This window comes from Bufo gargarizans, chromosome 1 (genome assembly GCF_014858855.1).
Source record: "Bufo gargarizans isolate SCDJY-AF-19 chromosome 1, ASM1485885v1, whole genome shotgun sequence".
NCBI classification, from domain to species: Eukaryota; Metazoa; Chordata; class Amphibia; order Anura; family Bufonidae; genus Bufo; species Bufo gargarizans.
The window spans coordinates 582,117,595-582,142,681 of NC_058080.1; positions in this window are offsets into that span (position 1 = coordinate 582,117,595).

Sequence of the window (25,087 nt, forward strand, 5' to 3'; positions counted from 1 at the left end):
AATAAAATGGCCATTGAGGGGTTAAAAATAATAAAAAAAAACTCACCTCATCCACTTGATCGCGCAGCCGGTATCCTCTTCTTTCTTCTTTCTGCAGGACCTGCAAAAGGACCTGTGATGACGTCACCGCGCTCCCCACGTGGGGAACGCGGTGACTTCACTGCAGGTCCTTCCATGTTCATTCAGCAGGACCTGCAATGCTGTCACCGCGCTCACCGTGTGGTAAGCACAGTGACATCATCGCAGGTCTTTTTGCAGGTCCTGTAGAAAGAAGAAAGAAGAGGATACTGGCTGTGCGATCAAGTGGATGAGGTGAGGTTTATTTTAAATTGTTTTTAACCCTTTAGTGGCCATTTTATTTAGCATTCTGTCTTAAGAATGCTATTATTTTCTGTTATAACCATGTTCAGTGAAAAAGTGCAGTTCGGGTTTGCTCAACCCTAGTCTTTACCTATGGGACCCACACTTCATTTTTTGACTGTGTACTTAAACCTTTGGATTTGCAATTTTTTGTTTGCTTGTTTTTCACTCCCCGCCTTCCCAGAGCCATAAAGTTTTTATTTTCCAATGCTCATAGCTGTATAAGGGCTTTTTTTTATTGACAGAACAAGTTGTTTTTTCTAATGGCACTATGAAATCTTACATATGATATGGTGGGGAGCTGGAAAATAATTTCAAATGGGGTGGAATTGGATAAAAAAATGCATTTCTGCCATAGTTGTATGTTTTTTTATGGTGTTTCCTATGCAGTAAAATTGACCTGTTTCTTTTATTCTCCAAGTCAGTGTGATTATAATGATACCCCATTTGTATAGTGACACAGGGACACAACAAAGTCTCTTCAACACGGTTTATTGCTTATTCCACCAAACTTAAAGTTCAGTTACAGCCAGATCGCAGCCGGGTCAGGTAATCAGTCCACAGGCTAGTGTTTGCTTCACACGTGCCTTGCATTGTGTGTGATTTGCAGCCTCTCACTAAACAGACACACCCTGCTTCCTGCTGCTCATTTTTAAAACACAATCATGGACATGAGCCACATATAAACCCTGGAGTGGAATGTGGGGGATAAGCACCAACCCAGCACTTTGCTTACTCCCAGTAAAATCTAGGCCAGGATAAGCTGATACCAGCTATTATAGGTAGCAACAGCGTCCACTATCTATCTTAGTGGACACTCTAGCTAGTGACTTCCACTCCACTAAAGCCAGGTACCTTGATGGCATATCTCAGGTGCATCCGCTCTAATATGTTTCCTGCACCATTCTCAGAGACGCATACCTTGTATATCAGGCCTGTCACTGCCTCACAATATACATAAATATATATAAATATAAATTTACATACAGTGTATATATATATATATATATATATATTGTATTTATTTGTTTAATTATGGTTTTATTTATTTTGATTTTGTGGAAAGGGGTGTGAGTAGAACTTGTATATAATTTTAAAAAATTTATAAAAAAACTTTCTTTTTTTTTTTAAGTCAGCCTGGGTGACTATAATTGGCAATCATTAGACTAGCCCTATACATTGAAAAGAAAATGGGCTTCTTTTGAATATCATGCTTACTTCTCCTCTTATTCAAGAGGGGTTAGTGTTTATATCCATGGTGGTATGGAATTTCTACCGGTGGACAGCATGACTGATAAAGAAGGGAGATTTGTCTTCTTGCATGGGTATTGGAAAGGGCAGGAGATTATAATGGCATTCATCTATATTCCTCCACCATATAAATCAACTGTCTTTTCTTTATTAACTAATTATCTGGCCACAAAGAACCCTTGTCCGTTATTAGTAGCCAGAGATTTTAATTCTGTACTTGACCCTGGATTGGATCGCTTTTCCGCCTCCTCTGGGCAAGGTCGGACTGGATCTACTTTGAGTTCGGTTTGCCAGGAGCTAGCGCTGGTTGATATCTGGCGCCACCTCTATGGCAATAAGATAATTTACTCTTGTTTTAGCCATTCCTATGGGTCAATGTCTCGTATCGATCTGGCTTTTGCAAGTCGTGATCTGTGTCAACAAATAGCGAAAATGAAGTACGAACCTCATGGAATCTCAGATCACTCTCCAGTCCTGATCTCGCTCAGAGAGGTGGATCCTCCAGCCACAGGCAGAACTTTTAAATTGAATTCGCACTGGCTGGATGTGATAGGAGAGCAAGGCCAGATAGACCATGAAATACAGGAATTTTGGGGCTTCAATGTAGGCTCGACACATATCCATTATGTGTGGGATGCATTAAGGCCCATATAAGGGGTATTTACTTTTCTAAAATTAACCGGTATAGATCTGAACTCCGTAAAAGGGAACAGCAGTTGACAGAGACAATTAGGAGATTACAGGATGTATTTATTGCTCATCACAGTGAGCAAAATATAACCCATTTAAAAGAGGCTGATGCACAGCTTAAGATATTTTTATATAGCAAGGCTCAACATAAGCTTCTTTTTCAGGGTCAAAACCGCTTTTGTGAATCGGGTAAAACAGGAAAGTTTTTGGCACGTTTGGTTGCTAATCAATGAGAGTCTACTAGTATAAGTGAGATCAGGAACTCAAAAGGTAATAGGGTGAGGTCCTCAGAGCTGATCAGGGAGGAATTTGTGAAATATTACTGTATGCTCTATCACTCTGATGTTTCGCTTGGACAGGATGATATGGAGCAATATCTACAACAATTAGGACTTCCCCAGTTAGAGTTGCAGGAAAGGGAAATGTTGGATCGCCCTATTGACCTGGAGGAGTTGCGATCGACTCTTTCATTACTGAAATATAATTCATCACCTGGTCCTGACGGCTTGCCGTTTGAACTCTACAGGTACCATGCTAAATCTCTCCTTCCAATTCTTTTGCGGGTCCTGAATGAATCCTGTGTATCTGGCACTTTGCCTCCATCATTTAGAGAGGCAGTGATTACCTTGGTGTTGAAAAAGGATAAAGATAGATGCGATATGAGATCATATAGTCCCATATCGCTCTTAAATACAGATTATAAGATTTTTGCCAAAATATTGGCTAATCGCTTGAAAAGGGTCATAGCCTCTCTGGTTCATCATAATCAGACGGGATTCATTCCGGGCCGACAAATAAAGATGAGTCTCTATAGGGTTTATTTGAACCTTTCGATTGGGGGTAGTATAGACCACTCCATCCTGTCTTTAGATGCCGCAAAGGCGTTTGACAGGATGGAGTGGCCTTTTTTGTGGGCCACTATGTCTTATTTTGGACTGGGGACCGCATTTATAGATATGACTCAAATGTTATATGACCATCCGTTCGTCCGGTTAAATATCAACGGTAGCTGTACTTGATGGTGGCAAAGGTTATTTTAGTCAGACATTGGGGCTCTGCCTCTCTACCCTCGATAAATGAATGGATCCTGTATTATCAACAAATTAAAGTGTATGAGGATATGGAAAGAAAGCGGAGAGCGGCACGTAGGACGTTTTTCATTTAGTTAATGGTAAAACTGTGCTGGCTTTTACCGGAGCTGGTAGTGACGACAGCCAATAGGGGGGGAAGGGATGGGCGGTGATTGACATAATATGTGTATTAAGTATGAATTTGCAGACTGATTTATAATTTTTGTAGGACTCTGCTGTGCGGTTATGGGATAGCTGTCTATCTTTGTATAATGGCTTATTTTGTACTGGCTGTCTTTTCTATTATAATCTGTGATGTTTTTTCTATTATGATGAAAAAAAAAAAAAAGATTGCCCATTGTGTTCTTTTGATGGCTATATAGCCATCATAGAACACACTATTTACTATATACCTATACAGTGTTGCCACCTACTGGCCTGTATTGGTATATACCAGTGATAGCTATCAGAGCCTTCTTAAGGCTCTGAGCTATCACAGGCATATAATAGGTCACTGATATCAGCCATGAAACGTGTCTGCACCATTTAGATGTATGCTAATCGCATACATTTTCCCCAGGTCTCTGTCGGCGCCATCTTTAAAGTGCCTACTTCCGATTTACATGTATGACGGAGGTTAAACATATCTCTAACAAGATGTTGATATAGTATTTTCCTATAGGATCCATCCTTCTTGTTACAGGGCTGAGATTCAGTCCTGTTTTGAAAATTAAATTAGACACATGATTGAAAGAGTAACCACTTGCCAGATGGTTCCGTAGTCCTGACCGCACCCCTTCCTGTACTGACATCACAGATATAACAAATTCTGGGTAGGCAGGTGTTAATATAGTAGCAATACACCTAGCCACCGGGGCATTCCTCACCCAGGCCAGCTTCCTGTGAAGTCTTAGATGGAAGTAGTAGGACAATCTTATATTCTAAGGCTAAGTATCTGTCGTCTATATTGTTAGACTATAGGCCAGTGACATGGTGTACAGTATGTATACTGATATGACCATAATACTGAAAGTGTTTGCAACTGATTGTTTATATGTTGTAGTCAATTGTAGTTAAGTAAAGGTGTCTTTTATATTACATTTGCATGCATTATGTGTTTTTCCTGGTGATACCAAGGCTAAATATTGTAGCTATGTAAGCTATAAACTGAGAACAATCCCATGAGCTAGAGGGAAAAGGGGAATATTGACCATAATCAGTGGCATACCTCTTATAGAGGCAGACTGCACAGATGCTATGGGGCCCCTGGGGAAAATGTGTCCAGTTTGAGTATAGTATCCCTACCGTCAGTGGAGACAGCTAAAGGACCTGTGATGATGTCATGTATATGTAGTAAAGGAACTGCACAAAGAATGTTGTAGTTCCTTGGTTAGATAGGAGTAGATGACAACATCTTCAACATCACAGGTCCTGTAGATCTAGTATGGGAACTACACAGGGCTAGGAAGCCAGATAGAAGCATCTGCCAGGGCCCCTACAGCATGGAAGATGAGCTCTCCACTGAGACTAGAATGGAGTGGTAAGTGGAGGTCCTCCTTCTTTCTCTTCATTTGCCCCCCATTCCCTATTTACTCATATTTCACTCATATATATATATGTAGACAGTTATAACCATTATTACCTCACACAAAAAACATAATATACCTGACCACATATATCTGTACATACTGCACTGGTATACCTTGTAAGTCTTACATCATTACACTGCTCCATGTTATATATATATATATTCTGAATCTATTATACAGTATAATAGATGCAGAGGACACAAATAAATAGTATATACAACTGTGTACTGATATGTGAGGTATGAGGTATAATAGATGCAGTGGACACAAATAAATAGTATATACAGCTGTGTACTGATATGTGAGGTATGAGGTATAATAGATGCAGTGGATGCAAGTATATAGTATATACAGCTGTATACTGATATGTGAGGTATGAGGTATAATAGATGCAGTGGACACAAATAAATAGTATATACAGCTGTGTACTGATATGTGAGGTATGAGGTATAATAGATGCAGTGGACACAAATAAATAGTATATACAGCTGTGTACTGATATGTGAGGTATGAGGTATAATAGATGCAGTGGACGCAAGTATATAGTATATACAGCTGTGTACTAATATGTGAGGTATGAGGTTTAATAGATGCAATGTGTACAAATATATAGTATATACAGCAGTGTACTGATATGTGAGGTACGAGCTATAATTTATACCTCATACTTCACATATCAGTACACTGCTGGCCAGGAACAGGTAGTTGGAGGGGTTATGAATGGGGCATAGGGGCCCAATTTAGATTTTTGCTATGGGGCCCCCTGACCGTTATCAACTGATAATTGGTAATATTTTGCCCTTTTCTTACACGAGTAACTTCAGATATTGCTATTGATAATAATTATTGATATTAATAAGCAATATTTGCCCCTCCTCTTGTATCTGGCCTCAGGTACTAAAACGAAAGTCAGGGAGGTTTATACAGTTTGGCCAAGTAGCAGAAGGATTTCTATATAATGTACATACAGTATATGTGGGTGTATTAAACAGAAACTACAATTAAAGAATGACAGCAGTATGAGAGTGCTTGTTAGAAAATGTATCAAATTCTGAGAGTCAGATTCAACATTTCTTTTTTTCAATGAATTACAATTTCCTCAGTTTGCCAGTGAAGAGGTAAAAACACTCAAGGATCTGAGTTGCATCTATTCATAACCACATCTATGTGATGAGAAATGTTCTATGATAAAATGCCACTTGTCCCCTTCCCCATTTAAATTCCACATTATTTAACCTGAGCTGGGTTCTTTGAGTTAGAACAGGACAATACTCTTGCATATATTCAGCTTCGGCAGTGTCGCCCAGAAGTATAGCTAGGCTTTCCTGTACCTGGGGCAAGGATTCAGATTTGCACCCCCCCCCCCCCACCACCGTGCCATTCAAATTGATATAAAGTTGGGGCAGTTAAGTGGCACGCGGGGCACACCACAGCAAATGTTTGTTTTTTACACTAAGCCACCCCCCTAACTATGCCCAATGCATAACTATACTCACCCAGTACCACCTAATACAATCTGTCATAGGGTACATGGCAGTTCTAATACTCTTTGGTGCTACCACACAGTACTAATGCCTACATTGTGCCCACCTCACATGATTACACCTTTGTGCCCATTCACAGTAGTTATACCCACCTTTCTGCCCCTTCACAGTAATTATGTCCTCCTTGTGGCCCATCACTATAGTTATGCTCACCTTTGCACCCCCTCAAAGTAATTATGCCCATATTTGTGCCCCTCACAGTAGGTATGCCCACAGTGTGTACCCCCCTCAAAGTAGTTATGCCCACTTTTGTGCCCCCTCACTGAAGTTATGCCCAGATATGTGCCCCCTCACACACACAAATACTTACCTGCTTCCCTGACAAATATAATACAGGTAAATATAATACATTGCTGCTTCTTCAGTCATTTAAAGAGGACGTATTACCTCTCCTAACATGTCTGTTTTAGTAAATAATTGTATTTCCTGTGAAATAAAAATTTAGAAACACCTACTCTTATTACGGAATGTTTTGACATCCCTCTACTATTCCTACTGGAACTTTATGAATGAGTTGCCAACTGGGTGTTACTGTCCCTGTATGGTATAAAATCGTCTAATTAGTGCTGTCAGTGGCAAACTGTGCTGGGACAACCCCCCATCCTACCACCCAACCACCACACTAAATGGTAACACTCAGTAGGAAATGAATTCATAAAATTATAGTAGGAATAATAGAGCAATACCACACAAGTTGTATGAAAAGATGCTTTAGAATTGTTATTGCATGGGGAATGCAAGTAGTTACTAAAACAGACATGTCAGGAGGGGCAACAGGTCCTTTTTATGGCTGGGGAGGGAGTGACTTTTGGACAGATGAATGCAATCTATCGATTTCTCTTATAAGTCATTTAAAAAGCACCTGTCTGCTCTCCTGACATGTGTTTTAGAAAAAATAATGTATCCCACATGAAATGACAATTCTTGAGCATTATTATCATCGTTCTATGTTGTGCCATTCCTCTGTTATTCCTACTTGAAGTTTATCAATACATGTATAACTGGGTGTTACCAGTTGAGGGTTTGTCCCTCCATAGTCTGCCACTGTCCGATCAGTATTGCCAGTGTCAGACTCTGCAGACACCCCCACCCATCCACCCACCCACACATACACTGGTAACCCCCAGTTACACACATATTCATAAACTTCTAGCAGGAATAACAGATACAGTGAGGAACTAAAGTATTTGAACACCCTGCGATTTTGCAAGTTCTCCCACTTAGAAATCATGGAGGGGTCTGAAATTCACATTGTAGGTGCATTCCCACTCTAAATAAATTCTTTAAAAATCATACAATGTGATTTCCTGAATAAAAAAAAAAAATTCTGTCTCTCAGAGTGGGAATGCACCTACAATGTGAATTTCAGACCCCTCCATGATTTCTAAGTGGGAGAACTTGCAAAATCGCAGGGTGTTCAAATACTTCTGTTCCTCGCTGTAAATGCACCAACGTAGAGCCATAAGAAAAGCTGCTGTTGAACCGTTATTGCACAGAGAATAGAAGTAGCTACTAAAACAGACAGGTCGGGAGAGGTGAAAGGTCCTCTTAAGGGTTCGGCTACACAACGACATTTGTTGCACAACAAAAAGGCACCTTTCAGACGATTACGTTTTCAGCGCGGGTGTAATGGATTACGTGAACACACAGCACCCGCACTGAAACCTGACCCATTCATTTCAATGGGTCTGTGCACCTAAACCTTCTTTTTCATGTATCATTTCTGCATTGGTGAGAATAGCAGCATGTTCTAAATTCTGCGTTTTTCATGGGGCTTCAATGAAAAATGCATTTCATCCGGATGTAACCTGGGTTCAATCCAGATGCAACATATTTTTCACTGATGGTTGTTAGGAGATGTTTTTTGTAAGTCTTCAGCTTTTTTCACGTGAGTGAAAAACGCATCAAAACTGATTACACCCACGTGGATAAACTGAACACTGAACGCAATTGCATACAAAACTGACTGAACTTTCTTGCGAAATCGTGCGAGTTTCACTGAATGCATCCTGAGAGAATCTGTAACGCTTGTGTGAAAGGGGCCAAAGGGTACAACTACACTGCAACATGTCAGGAGTGTTTACTGTAAAGACCAAGGACATTTAGTGAAATCATTGCAAATATTGTCTTATGTGCAATACATTTTGTTCAGTATGGAGATTGGACTAGATGGACCTTTATCTTTTTTTTCAACCATATCAACTATGTAACTATGTAATTATTTAATATTTAAGCACTGCACGGTTGGAATATTTGGTCCTTGTTTAATAGTAATATTTGACAATTATATATATTGTAGGAGAGTCCCCGGAATAATAATGGACGGACGATACGTGCCACCAGAGGTCCTGGCCTCGGTGGAGTAAGAACCGGATCATTGCGGTTACAGCGGCGAATGCTGCTGGCGCAGCGTGTCCAGGCCGGTTCTTACTGGGAACAGGTAAAGAGTGGGGGGGTGCCTGTTCCCCACGGCCAGCCCAGGTTTTTGGTGGAGCTGGGCCTTTAAGAACCCAGCCTGCGGATGATGGGGGTGGGGTGTGTCTGGCTGTGCTGGAGACTTCCACAGACAGAGTGAGTGCTGGTGAAGGAGAGTCTGGGCGCAGCACACATTGAAGGATAGCCCTGGGACCTGTGGTGCTACGAGCCGAAGGGGCTCTGGCCTGAGGGAGACAAAGGCAGATAGCCTAGAAGCCTGCAGAACTGCTGTGGTCTGTCCAAACCAAGGTGACTCAAACCTGCTGTTTATTTTCTATGGAAGGACTTTTGTTCTATGCACTATGTGGATATGCACCTGTGTGGTCTGCACATTGCCTGTTATGCCGTTGGTGTGAATAAAGTCACAGTGTATCACAAAGACTGTCTATGATTGCCTCAATACTGCCGCCACTACCGTAGCCTACCACGAGCACATCCCCACAATTGGTGGCTTGGAGCGGGCATTCCTGCAGTGAGGCAGGCCTGAGGCAAAAGTTGTGTTGGACTGCATGTCATATATCAGGCCTGCAAGTTTTATGGTTCCTGACAAGATGGAGGAGGCCATTAAGCACCTGATTCAGAGTAATGTACAGCAGCAACAGGCATTGCAGGCTCAGAGGGAAAGTAATGAGCTACAGCAAAAAAGACATGAGGAGGCTATGTGTGCACAGCAGCAAACAAACACTCTCCTAATGCAGCAGCTGGTAGCCATGCAAGAGTCGGTGCGAACATCCCTGCAAGGAGTTTTAACTGCGACAACCCCGACTGTGTCTACCGCCAGGGACAAAGTCCGATCCGCCCTGAGGAAAATGGGTCCGGGAGATGATATAGAGGCATTCCTGATGGTATTCGAAAGAACCGCGGAGCAAGAGAGGCTGCCGTTGGAGCAGTGGGCCGAGGTGGTGGCGCCTTTTCTGGTGGGGGACGCACAAAAGGCCTATTTTGACCTCAGCTGCGATGAGGCCAAGGACTATGAGAGGCTAAAAGCTGAGGTGTTGGCCAGGTTGGGGGTAAACACCTATGTGCGAGCGCACAGGGTGTATCAGTGGGTGTTTGCCGAGTCCCGACCCGCCCGGTCACAAGCCTATGACTTACTTCACCTAGTAAAAAAATGGCTTCAGCCTGAGATATTGAGCCCTTCTCAGATGGTTGAAAGGGTCGTGGTCGACAGGTTCGTGCGTACCCTCCCGAGAGCCATACAGCGCTGGGTGGGACAAGGCGATCCAGGCAACCTGGAACAACTGGTTAGCCTGGTGGAGAGGTATATGGCCACTCAGGATTTGGGGCGGGACTCAGCGGTACTACCGAAGTCACGTCAGCCCCCGCTGCCGACCCGGGATCCTGAAAAAGGGATCCCACCACATAAGGAGGGGAGTGGATCTCCAGTCCGTGGGAGGAATACCCTGGGGAGGAGGGAGGCTGCGAGGATCAGATGTTGGCATTGTCAGGACTGGGGACATGTGGCATCCAACTGCCCTAGGGCATCCGAACCCATGGACTGCGGGTTCGCTCGCCGGTCCTCTTTTTATGCCCAACCGGTGTATATAGCTGACCCCCTGCTGGCGGCGGACAACCCTCCGGTGTGTGATGTCGTTGTTAATGGACACTCCGTGCAGGCCCTGCTGGACTCTGGGAGCCTGGTAACTCTGGTCCATGAGTCGCTGGTAACGGAAAAACTCCCAGAAAGGCGAACCCTTACCATTGTCTGTATACATGGGGATCGCAGGGAGTATCCCACCACTAAGGTTACCCTGGCAGTGTGTGGAAAGGAGGTACCACATGTCGTCGGGGTGGGGAGACGGCTCCCTTATGCCGCAATATTGGGGAGGGACTTTCCCCTGTTCTGGACTTTGTGGAGGAACGGGTTGCCTACCTATGGGGAAGGAAAATGTCCAGGTCCCGAGCCCGAGGACCCCGAGGCAGGGACCCCAGCTGTAGGGGTCACCGTAGAGGAGGTAGAGTGTAACCCTGACCGGTTTCCCCTAGAAGTATTGGCGGGTGAGACAGTAGAAAGTTCGTCCATCCTGGATCTGGAGGTACCCCGAGAAACCTTCGGGACCGCACAGCTCCAGGATTCGACGTTATTGCGGGCTAGAGAAGGTGTGTCGGTGGTTAATGGTGTTGCCCAGCGTCCCGGCGCCGATACCGTATTTCCTCACCTGGCCTATAACCAGGACCTGTTATATAGGGTAGACCAGGTGAGGCAGGAGGTGGTGGAACAACTGGTGGTGCCCCAGCCTTACCGGCGAATGGTCTTGGATTTAGCGCATGCGCATGTGTTGGGTGGTCATCTGGGGGTTAAGAAAACGCTGGAGCGAATTCTACAACGGTTCTATTGGCCTGGGATATATGAGGAAGTCCGGAGGTTCTGTCAGTCCTGTCCAGTGTGTCAGCTGACTAGCCCCCAACCTCACTATCGCAGTCCACTGGTACCTATGCCCATTATAGAGGTGCCCTTCGAAAGGATCGCCATGGATCTGGTAGGCCCCATTATTAAGTCAGCCCGAGGTCACCAACACATCCTGGTAGTGTTAGACTATGCCACTCGCTATCCGGAGGCGGTCCCATTGCGCCATACGTCGGCCAAGGTAATAGCTAAAGAGCTCATGAGTATGTTTGCCCGGGTGGGGATACCAAAGGAGATTCTGACGGACCAGGGGACACCCTTTATGTCCAAAATAACAAAGGAATTGTGTAAGCTATTAAATATTAAACACCTGCACACGTCCGTCTACTATCCCCAAACCGATGGGTTAGTAGAACGGTTTAATAAGACCCTGAAGTCCATGCTAAAAAGAGTCGTGGCTAAGGACGGGAGGGATTGGGACTTACTGTTGCCCTATGTTTTGTTTGCGGTACGGGAGGTGCCCCAGGCGTCCACGGGGTTCTCGCCCTTTGAGTTGTTATATGGGCGACATCCCCGTGGGCTACTGGATATCGCTAAGGAAGCATGGGAGCAACAGCCTACGCCTCATAAAAGTGTGATAGAGCACATAGGAAAAATGCAGGACCGAATAGGGGTCGTGTTGCCGATCGTCCGTGAGCACATGGAAGCGGCACAACTGGCCCAGAGTCGGGTATATAACCGAACCGCCCGGGTAAGGACATTTCACCCGGGGGACCGAGTTCTTGTACTCGTGCCCACGGTCGAGAGTAAATTCTTGGCCCGGTGGCAAGGACCCTATGAAGTTAAGGAGAAGGTGGGCCCAGTTGATTACAGGATATACCAGCCAGGGAGGCGGAAGCCCGTACAGGTTTATCATGTGAATCTACTAAAACCTTGGAGAGACAGAGAGAATTTGTTTGCAGACAGCCCGCTCTCTGTCGGGACGTCAGGGAGTGACCCGGGGTCACCAGGTGTTCCGGAGAACGCCGCTGGGGTGACGATAGGGGACGGACTGTCGACCAAACAAGCACAAGAGGTGAAAGAATTTGTTAGTCGGAATAGGGACGTATTCTCTGACCTTCCTGGACGTACCACCTTGATCGAGCATGACATTGTCACCGAGCCCCGGGTGAAAGTCCGCCTAAGACCATACCGAGTACCGGAGGCTCGGCGACAGGCCATTTCGCAGGAGGTAAGATCGATGCTACGTCTAGGGGTCATAGAAGAGTCAAAGAGCGAGTGGGCTAGCCCGATTGTCCTTATTCCCAAACCGGATGGTTCATTACGGTTCTGTAATGATTTTAGGAAATTGAATGAGGTATCAAAATTTGACGCCTATCCCATGCCTCGGGTAGACGAGTTGATAGAGCGGCTGGGAAAAGCCCGGTATTTTTCGATCCTAGATCTCACGAAGGGCTACTGGCAGGTACCTCTGATGGAGGCGGCAAAGGAGAAGACGGCTTTGTCACCCCGGAGGGGCTTTTTCAGTATAGGGTGTTGCCTTTTGGGTTGCATGGCGCTCCGGCTACGTTCCAGCGTCTGATGGATGTCGTCCTCAAGCCCCATCACCAGTATACCTCCGCGTATCTGGATGATATAGTCGTGTTTAGCCCAGACTGGGAGGGTCATTTGTCAAAACTTCAGGCAGTGATAGATTCTCTAAGGAAGGCGGGGTTAACTGCCAACCCAAAAAATGCTCGGTGGGACTAGAGGAAGCTCGCTATTTGGGGTATGTGATTGGACGCGGAGTCATTAGGCCCCAAGTAAATAAAGTTGAAGCAATCCGGAATTGGCCCAGGCCTCGTACGTCCAAGCAAGTACGGTCATTTTTGGGCCTGATTGGGTACTACATGAGGTTCATTTCCCATTTTGCCACCTTGGCAGCCCCGTTAACCGGCCTCTTGAAGGGTAGAAAGTCGGTGATGGTTCGCTGGGGGGAGAAGGAGGAGGAGGCGTTCTCCCGTTTGAAGTCGGCCCTATGTGAGTTCTGGTGACGCCCGACTTCAAGCGGGAGTTTGTAGTTCAAACAGATGCCTCTGGAGTAGGACTAGGGGCTGTGCTTTCCCAAGAGCTCAACGGGGAAGAGCACCCCGTGGTTTTTCTAAGCCGCAAGCTTACCCCAGCAGAAACCCGATATAGCATTGTGGAGAGAGAGTGCCTCGCCATCAAGTGGGCACTCGAGTCTCTCAGATATTACCTTCTGGGGAGAAGGTTCCGTCTGGTGACCGACCACTCCCCTCTCCAGTGGATGAGTCGGGCTAAGGAGGGGAGCGCTCGGGTTACCAGGTGGTTCTTGTCCCTCCAGAACTTTAAGTTCACTGTTGAGCACAGGGCCGGCCGCTTACAGGGGAACGCAGATGCCCTGTCCCGGGTACACTGCTGTGCATGTGTTCACCCCCTCAGGCTTGAACAGTATGTTCAAGCCCTCAGGGGTGAACAAAGGGGGGGGGATATGTAGGAGAGTCCCCGGAATAATAATGGACGGACGATACGTGCCACCAGAGGTCCTGGCCTCGGTGGAGTAAGAACCGGATCATTGCGGTTACAGCGGCGAATGCTGCTGGCGCAGCGTGTCCGGGCCGGTTCTTACTGGGAACAGGTAAAGAGTGGAGGGGTGCCTGTTCCCCACGGCCAGCCCAGGTTTTTGGTGGAGCTGGGCCTTTAAGAACCCAGCCTGCGGATGATGGGGGTGGGGTGTGTCTTGCTGTGCTGGAGACTTCCACAGACAGTGAGTGCTGGTGAAGGAGAGTCTGGGCGCAGCACACATTGAAGGATAGCCCTGGGACCTGTGGTGCTACGAGCCGAAGGGGCTCTGGCCTGAGGGAGACAAAGGCAGATAGCCTAGAAGCCTGCAGAACTGCTGTGGTCTGTCCAAACCAAGGTGACTCAAACCTGCTGTTTATTTTCTATGGAAGGACTTTTGTTCTATGCACTATGTGGATATGCACCTGTGTGGTCTGCACATTGCCTGTTATGCCGTTGGTGTGAATAAAGTCACAGTGTATCACAAAGACTGTCTATGATTGCCTCAATACTGCCGCCGCTACCGTAGCCTACCACGAGCACATCCCCACAATATATATATATATATACACACAATATATGATGTTTTATATTTCTTTTTGGGGAGGGTCGACCTTGAGGCTGATCTGTAAAGACCAATAGTCTGGCATACCACCATTTGATCTGACTAAATGTAAGAGCATTACAATATTATATTTGGGGCCCCACCTAAAATTTTGCCCAGGGCCACATATTGTCTAAAACCAATCTTTGTACAGAGGCCCTTAGCCCCTTTCACATGAGCGAGTTTTCCGCGCGGGTGCAATGCATGACGTGAACAGATAGCACCGGCACTGAATCCTGGCCCATTCATTTGAATGGGTCTGTGTACATTAGTTTTTTTTCACGCAGCAGTTCTGTGTTGCGTGAAAAACGCAGCATGTTCTATAGGCCTCACGCACAAAGCTGTTGTGTGGCCGTTCCGTGCATTGGGTACCGCAATTGTGGTACCCAATGCACGGGCAACGTCCGCGCAGCAGGCCGGACCCATTTAACTTGAATGGGTTCGTAGACTGTCCGCATATGTCATTTTTTTGCGGTGTGGGACCACGGTAAGAAACACCACGAAAGCACTCTGTAGTGCTTCCGGTGTTCCGTTCCGCATCTCCAGAATTGCAGACCTATTCAAGTTAATGGTTCAGCATCCATGATGTGGGGTGCACACGACCGGCGGCCTTGGATTGCCAACTAGCCGTTTGCGGGCCGCAATATGGCCACGGCCGCCCAACGGCCATGTGCATGAGGCCATATTTCACGCAGCCCTGGCCCCATTGAAGTGAATAGGGCTTCAGTGAAAACGCATTGCATCCAGAAGCAAGTTCGGGTGCGATGCATTTTTCACTGATAGCTGCTAAGAGATGTTGTTTGTAAACCTTCAGTTTTTTATCACGCACGTGAAAAGCGCATCAAAGCGCATCAAAGTGGAAACAACTGAACAAATGAACGCAATCGCAGACAAAACTGACTGAACTTGCTTGAAAAATGGTGCGAGTTTTGCTGAACGCACCCTGATCCAATCCGCCACGCTCGCGTGAAAGAGGCCTTAGACCTCTTTCACGCGAACGATACAGATTGTGTCAGGATGCGTTCAGGCTGCGTTCAGTGAAACTTGCACCATTTTGCAAGCAAGTTCAGTCAGTTTTGTCTGCAATTGTGTTCAGTGTTTCCGTTTTTTCTGTGCAGGTGCAATCAGTTTTAATGCGTTTTTCACGCGCGTGAAAAAAAAGAGAATTTACAAACAAAATCTCCTAGCAACCACCAGTGAAAAACGCATTGCATTCGTACCGCATCCGGATGCAATGCGTTTTTCACTGAAGCCCCATTTACTTCTATAGAGCCAGGTCTTCATGAAAAAAGCAGAATATAGAACATGCTGAGATTTTTCCTGAACGCAGAAATGATGCTTGTAAAACAACTCTTATGTGCACAAACACATTGAAATGAATGGGTCAGGATTCAGTGCTGGTGCTATGCCTTAGGTCTGTTTCACACGAGCAAGTCCATTGCGGCAATCTGCGACTTTTCCCAGCAGATCTAAATAAGTGGGAGTGATGTTGGCGGAGAAGGGGAATGCCCGAGAAGGCCTGTCTCATTAGGCTATTTTTACACTTGCGGCAGTTTGATCCGGCAGGCAGATCCGCCGATCTGCCGCTGACTGAAAGCATTTGTGAGACGGATCCGGATGTGGATCCGTCTCACAAATGCATTGCGAGGACGGATCTGTCTCTCCGCTTGTCCGGGTCTGTCTTGTATCTTTTTTCACATTTTGACCGATCTGCGCGAGTGCAGGCCGGAAGGACGTATCCGGCATTCCGGTATTTTGAATGCCAGATCCGGCACTAATTCATTCCTATGGGAAAAAATGCCGGATCCGGCATTCAGGCATGTCTTCAGTTTTTTTTCGCCGGAGATAAAACCGTAGCATGCTACGGTTTTCTCTTTTGCCTGATCGTTCAAAACAACTGAACTGAAGACATCCTGATGCAAACTGAACGGATTACTCTCCATTGAGAATGCATGGGGATATCCCTGAGCAGTTCTTTTCCGGTATAGAGCCCCTGTGACGGAACTCTATGCCGGAAAAGAAAAACGCAAGTGTGAAAGTACCCTAACTCATTTTCTACGCCTGTTTTAGGTGTAGAAAATGGTCTGAATGTAAGCCAGCTAGGAAGGTGGCTTACATTTAGACTGGCAATGGATGTGCCGAAGTTATGTAGAGGCCTGTGTCTCTTCATAACTTTGGCAGATCCACCGCCAGATATAGGGGCTAAGACCGGCATCTAAAACATCGGGGCACACTTAGGCTACTTTCACACGGGCGAGTTTTCTGCGCCGGTGCTATGCGTGAGGTGAACGCATTGCGCCTGCACAGAATCCGTCCCCATTCATTTCAATGGGGCTGTGTACATGACCGTTGTTTTAGAAGCGATGCGTGAAAATCGCAGCATGTTCTATATTCTGCGTGTTCAGCATGTTCTATATTCGCAGACAAAACTGACTTAACTTGCTCTTAAAATGGTGCGAGTTTCACTGAATGAACCCTGAACGCATCCTGAGCCAATCCGTCACGCCCGTGTTAACTCAGACTTAACAAATTGGTGTAAAATATAAATGGCTAAGTTGCCCATAGCAACCAATCAGATTCCTTCTTCCATTTTCCATGCTTCGGCAGATCCACGGCCAGATATAGGGGTTATTAAGAACGGCATCTAAAACAGGCCTAATAAACGTGCCCCTATGTGCCTCTACTTGACCTTACTTCTACAGGATCACAGTGACATAAAGCTGCCAGTATGATCCTGTAGAAGTAAGGTCAAGCAGAGACACATAGGGGCACATTTATCAAACTGGTGTAAAGTAGAACTGGCTTAGTTGCCCATAGCAACCAATCAGATTGCTCCGTTCATTCTCCAAAGGAGCTGTCCAAAATGTAAAGAGGAATCTGATTGGTTGCTATGGGCAACTAAGCCAGTTCTAATTTACATCCGTTTGATAAATGACCCCCATAGCATTATAAATCAGTATAATGTGGTCAGCTCTGCAAGTCCAGAATGGAGGAAGTCCTGCAAGTCCAGAAGTCCTGCAAGTCCAGAATGGAGGATCGCACTCACAGACGGAGCGTTATTCCCACAATGGAGTCACTCATGTTAAACAGCCCTTAGGCTACATTTATGACTAGGCCTGTCCCTTGTGCTGGAAATGACCGTTTTTTACTGTTGTGGGAATGTGGCTGGTGACAGACTGACTAGGACTGAAGGATGAAAACCCTGTTATCAGCCATTTCAGGCTGGGGAGAAGATGACTAGATTGGAGAATACAATATTTTGCTACCCTGTTATATCAGCCTTTCCAAACTGAGAAACAATTGGCTAACACAAGAGAACACAGGCTACTGCTCTCTGTCATCAGCCATTTCAGGGTAGGCAGAGGTTCATGGTAGGATAGGTGTATACATTTATTGGGGGTCATTCACTAACAGCTCTACGGCAGTTTTTGGAGAAAAAAGTTTCAAGGCCTCATTTTGCAACTTTTTAACTGTCACTGCAAAGTGGTGGGGACCAAGCCACGGGACCCAGAAACTTCACTAACATTTACACCTGTTTCCAGGTGTAAATGTTGTCGGAAATCTACTCCATAAATTAGTGGGGAAAAACACAGTATACCACCATGGTGATTTATCCTTTAATCACTACACTAGTCTTGTACCTTAAAATCTCTTTAACATCTGAAGTGCTTATTCACATGTCCGTGATGAGGCCGTAACAAGAAGCCACTGTTTCCACTGTGAAGATGTTGGTCCATGTGACTGTTTGCAGCTTCCAACTGTCATCCGTATTCCACATGCTCACCAAGTAGTGCATGTCTCCGTGATTTTTTTACTGACACACAGTGAGTAATAAATATTTATTTGTGAGCAAACACATTCAAATCAATGGTTACGTGTGCAGTATGGGGAAAATACAGACGGCATTCACAACGGTGAAAAATGGAAATGTGGACGAGGCCTTAGAAGGTGTGCAGAACACATTGTAAGACTATACATTTGCTGTTTTTCATGTGGTTGTTGCCACACAATCAAAAAGTCCCATGTAAATATATCCTTACATAAGGAACATGTCAGCATGGTGGAAGGAAGAAACTTATCCAAACTGGAGAAAGTCTGGATGTCTTGTGCCTTATGAAAACCATACAAAATTCAACGGATCCTTACCTACTACTTTAGGGTGAACTGTTCCTGCAGCGCCTGGGATTATTAACTGAAGATCTTACAGACATGGAGATGATGCTGACGTTGACTGGGAGCCAAAATGACATGTCTGATGGCATGTAAAATGGCCGCCACAAATGAACTGCTGCAGCAGTTGGCGGACTCATCACAATGCCTTAACATTCCATCAGCTGTGATGTCAGTAACTGAAGGGAGTAGTCTATGATGTCTAGAGAGAAGCCCTGAACGGGGGCTCAGCAATATATGCTACAGAAATTCATTATTTTCATTGAGATGAAAGCACATCCTTATGTTTTATTATCTGAAATATACATTACGATGCAACTCTGTATTAGAAGAAGAAATCACAGTATACCACTATAGCGATTTACCCCAGAATCACTGCTCTACTATTGTATATTAAAATCTCTTAACATCTGAAGGGCTTAGTCCTTATTTACGTATCTAAGCTATGGTCACCAAAAACCACTGATCAAACATGGATGCCATCAATTTTCCGTCAGTGGTTCTCCCAGCCCATAGATATCAATGAGTGTTTGCTCAAAAATGCTTACCTAAGTAGTCCATTTTAGGGCTCATGCACGCGACCGTATGTTTGGTCCATATCAAATCCACATTTTTTGCGGATTGCATGAGGACCGATTCATTTTAATGGGGAGTAATTTCAATGGGACTGCAAAAGATGCGAACAGCACACCATATGCTGTCCACATCCGCCTGTCCATTCTGTGGCCATGAAAAAAAGATGGACCATGTCGTATTCTTATCTGTTTTGCGGACAAGTATAGGACATTTCTATTGATATGAAAGAGAAAATGGCAGCATGCACACGGCTGGGAACCGTGTTTTGCAGATCCACAATTTGAGGACCGCAAAAACACTAACGTCTAAGTCCATATCTGTTGTTTTTCCACTGACCCACATTCAGTGGAAAAACAAGGATGTGTGATCAAAAACCTTAAAATCAATGGATACCTCCCAGCATGCATATCTGCTCTGCTCTTCTCAGAACTCTCATAGAAATAAATGGAACATGCTGGGAATTGTAGTTTCACAACAGCTGGAGTGCCGAAGGTTGCTGTCCCCAGTCTGTGAGATAAATTCTGACATGGATGAATGCAAAAGTGTCAGATATGTTGCAGATTTTCAGGGCGGAGTCTATAGTAAATATCATCGACAGTTTATAGTACACTATCTGTGGATGGGGTGTTCAAAATCCTATGCACATTAACCTGTTCCGAACATAGGGCGTACAGGTACGCCCTGATGTCCTAATACTTAAGGACGCAGGGCGTACCGGTACGTCCTATGTATTTCCGATCGGAAATATTGAGCAGGCACCTGGGGACAATGTGCCGGGGGGTCCTGTGACCACCCGTGTAGGCGATCGCTGCGTTTCCGGGTTATTCGGGTCTCTGGGGACCCGATAACCCAGAACAGGATGGTGATCGGTGGTGTGATAATAAACCACCAATCACCATCCTGCAATCCTGAGAGATGATGGTGACATCAACTCTCAGGATCGGCTCTCATTGGCTGGAGGGGTGGGCGGGCCATTCAAATTATTGCTCTCCAGCCAGCACCCCCATCTGTTAAGAGCTCAGGATCCAGGGATCGTCAGCCAGCACCCCATCTTTGCCCCAGCAACCCCATCTGTGCACCCAGGTATTTAGGGAAAGGTTAGGTTAGGCAGGGATATTCAGGGAAAGTTAGTGGAAGAAAAAAAAAACGTTTCTGATTGCATCACCCTAAATCGGGTGGCTGGGGTACGCAGCACAGCTGTGTGACCCTAGACCCCCCAGGGGTGCTGCAGCTTGCCCACCTGCTCCCTCCACCCCCCACAACTTTTGTGGGGGCGCAAGCAGTTTTAAAAAAATAATTGTGTGCGTACGCTGACTGTTGCCGACACTCTTGCACCGCCACAACCACCACCTCCTCAACCTCCTACTCCAGATGGACCTCATCCTCCTAGATCAAGATTATTATATTTTTTGTATGTTTTTTTATGTTATTTAAAGTCATTTCCCTATCCACATTTGTTTGCAGAGCACTTGCCATGCTCTTAACTAGAGTTGAGCGAACACCTGGATGTTCGGGTTCGAGAAGTTCGACCGAACTTCCCGGAAATGTTCGGGTTCGGGATCCGAACCCGACCCGAACTTCGTCCCGAACCCCATTGAAGTCAAAGGGGACCCGAACTTTTTGGCACTAAAAAGGCTGTAAAACAGCCCAGGAAAGGGCTAGAGGGCTGCAAAAGGCAGCAACATGTAGGTAAATCCCCTGCAAACAAATGTGGATAGGGAAATGAATTAAAATAAAATAAATAAAAATTAACCAATATCAATTGGAGAGAGGTCCCATAGCAGAGAATCATGCATCACGTCACCCAACACTGGAACAGTCCATTGTCAGATATTTAGGCCCAGGCACCCAGGCAGAGGAGAGAGGTCCCGTAACAGAGAATCTGGCTTCATGTCAGCAGAGAATCAGTTTTCATGTCATAGTAGAGAATCATGCTTTACGTCACCCAACACTGGAACAGTCCATTGTCAGATTTTTAGGCCCAGGCACCCAGGCAGAGGAGAGAGGTCCCGTAACAGAGAATCTGGCTTCATGTCAGCAGAGACTCAGTCTTCATGTCATAGCAGAGAATCATGCTTCACGTCACCCAACATTGGAACAGTCCATTGTCATATATTTAGAGGGGTGTGCACACGTACTGTTCCACCATAGATTTAAAGTAGGCCTGATACAGCAGAAACCACTAATTTAGAGAATTGCTAAATTGGGAATTGTATTTCAACCCAGAACAAAAACTGTGCTTTGACGGACACTAAATAACTTGCCCAGCCACAGCAATAACCACAGATTTAGATGAATATAAATTTGAGGCCTATTATTTAGGCGCTGGGTGACAGGTATACGTTTACACACAGAATTAGACTTGGGATTGCACAGTAGCGTGTGTGTGAAGTTATTGAGAATGACCCTATCTGCACCTTGAAACTAATATACCCATTTAGGGATAGATTTAAAGTAGGCCTGATACAGCAGAAACCACTAATTTAGAGAATTGCTAAATTGAGAATTGTATTTCAACCCAGAACAAAAACTGTGCTTTGACGGACACTAAATAACTTGACCAGCCACAGCAATAATGACAGATTTAGATGAATATAAATTTGAGGCCTAGTATTTAGGCGCTGGGTGACAGGTATGCGTTTACACACAGAATTAGACTTGGAATTGCACAGTAGCGTGTGTGAGAAGTTATTGATTATCTGCACCTTGAATCTTATATACCCTTTTAATGAATAGATTTAAAGTAGCCCTGATACAGCAGAAACCACTAATTTAGGAAATTGCTAAGTTGGGAATTGTATTTCAACCCTGAACAAAAATATATCCTTTGCCAGACAGCAGACAGTATTACAATTGGCTGGCCACAGCTGAAACACCAGATTTAGGGTACTGCTATTTTGGCAATTGTATTTCACTCCTCAATAAAATAGCAAGCACAGCCAAGCCCCTGATGTGGGATATAGCCAAAAAATAACCACACTATTGATGGTTAAATGCACTTGGTGACAGCTTGCCCCTGACGTAGGATATAGCCAAAAAATAACCACACTATTGATGGTTAAATGCACTTGGTGACAGCTTGACCCTCATGTAGGATATAGCCAAAAAAATACCACACTATTGATAGTTAAATGCATATGGTGACAGCTTTACCCTGATGTAGGATATAGCCAAAAAAGAACCACACTATTGATGGTTAAATGCACTTGGTGACAGCTTGCCCCATATGTAGGATATAGCCAAAAAAGAACCACACTATTGATGGTTAAATGCACTTGGTGACAGCTTGCCCCATATGTAGGATATAGCCAAAAAATAACCATACTATTGATGGTTAAATGCACTTGGTGACAGCTTGACCCTGATGTAAATTATAGCCAAAAAATAACCACACTATTGATGGTTAAATGCACTTGGTGACAGCTTGCCCCATATGTAGGATATAGCCAGATAATAACCACACTATTGATGGTTAAATGCACTTGGTGACAGCTTGCCCCATATGTAGCATATAGCCAAAAAATAACCACACTATTGATGGTTAAATGTACTTGGTGGCAGCTTGTGCTGGCGCACCACAAGACACAAAATGGCCGCCGATCACCCCAGAAAAAAGTGACTGAAAAACGCTCTGGGCAGCCTAAAAACAGTGAGCAATTGAATAGCAGCAGTTCAATGATCCACAGCTGTAGATCGATCACTGAATTAAGTCTTTTGGAGGAGTTAATCACTCCTAATCTCGCCCTAACGTCGCAGCTGCAATCTCTCCCTACACTGATCAGAGCAGAGTGACGTGCGGCGCTACGTGACTCCAGCTTAAATAGAGGCTGGGTCACATGCTGCACTGGCCAATAACAGCCATGCCAATAGTAGGCATGGCTATGACAGCCTCTTGGGGCAAGTAGTATGACGCTTGTTGATTGGCTGCTTTGCAGCCTTTCAAAAAGCGCCAAGAAAGCGACGAACACCGAACCCGGACTTTTACGAAAATGTTCGGGTCTGTGTCACGGACACCCCAAAATTCGGTATGAACCCGAACTATACAGTTCGGGTTCGCTCATCCCTACTCTTAACCACATTTTGCTGCCATTTGCAGCCCTCTAGCCCTTTCCATTACATTTTTACAGCCATTTTAGTGCTCAAAAGTTTGGGTCCCCATTGACTTCAATGGTGTTCGGGGTCAAGTTCGGGTCACGAACTCGAACTTTTTTCTAAAGTTCGGCCGAACCCGTCAAACCCGAACATCCAGGTGTCCGCTCAACTCTATTTCTGAATATATGTATTTTAAATTTGGCGATCAAATTGGGGTAATTTGGGGTATTTTTTTTCAGTCTTAAGATATCATATGGCCTAGGAAGAGACTGTGGCGCTCACGAAGCACCGCAGTATCTTCATACAAAAAAAAACTAAACTGAAATGGAGGGAGGGGTCCATCGTGCACTTAATCCGCCCCTGTTTGGACCTAACCCAAGTTGGGTTGCAAGCCAAACTAATACTTCCATCTAATATAGGTCTGGCTTTTTTCTGTCAGATTACTACATGTGCATTGTACTCTATTAGTCTATGGTTCATTAATGACTTGTCAATTTGTTGGTTATACTATGCACTTTATTACATGTTGCCCTGTTATCAATTGAAATTGAGTGTCATGGCATGCTCTACAGTCTTGTGGGATAATTTTTCTGTAGCACCACTTGTTTGTGTCCTTCTTTGCCTCTGTCTGATCCTTTTTTAATAATTGTTTCACCTCAATAAAAATGAATTTCATACATTGATAATATTGGGTCTTGTGCACTCGTATGTTTTGTAGGTATTTTGCATTAGTGTGCTTGTCACCAATGCACTAGAAACATTGTCCCATATAATGATATTTGTAATACATAGAGCACTTGCTATAGTGTGGGATTAGTTTTATCAGACCTTGGTCTTTTCAAAGCAACATCTTTCAAGTGCAGCTCTTTAAGTGCACTTACCGAATTATACCAGAATTGAACCAGAAAGGTACCAAAGGTAATTATAGAGATAGTTAATGCCAACAATGTTTCAATCTTCCTTCTTACTTTCCCACTTTTCCAAAACCTCCTGAAATAGCCCCACGTCCATTCACTCAGCAAGCAACTATTCATCTCTCCCTCCATCTTACCTTCTCTTCTGACTGCTTGCACAAACCTGTTTGGCAACATAAAACACTTCCTTCCTAAACACACACAGATACCTCATGCCCTCTCTTTTTCCCACCTACTAACACTTTCTCTGCTTCTCCTTATTGCTAGTGATATCTCTCCAAATCCAGGTGCCCCTCAGCAAATGCCCACTATCACCTCATCCCCCTACTACAAATCTACAAATTTCTGCAACCCCTTAAACCTAATAACCAGTCCTCTGACCCCTGCTTCTTTGATTCCTCTTACAGGAGCATTATGGAATGCACGCTCTGTCTGTAACAAACTGCCCTACGTACATTTATGACCTCTTCACCTCTCGAAAGCTATCCTTTTTGGGTCTCACAGAAACTTGGCTAACACCCTCTGACACCTCCTCTTCTGCTGCATTCTCCTATAGCGGATTTAATTTCATTCACACTCCCCTCCCCGGCTGCAAACATGGTGAAGGAGATAGTGTTCTATCAGACACCTGCTCGTACAGCCCAACTCCACTGCCACCCTCCATTACACTCTCGCATCTACTCTCCTTCCAACATCCAAGTCTGTCTGTCATTTACCGCCCCCCAGGCCCAGCCACCATCTTTCTTAACCACTTTAACATCTGGCTCCTACATTTTCTTTCTGCCGACATCCTCACTATCATCATGAGTGACTTCAACATCCCTAATGACAGCTGCCACTCAG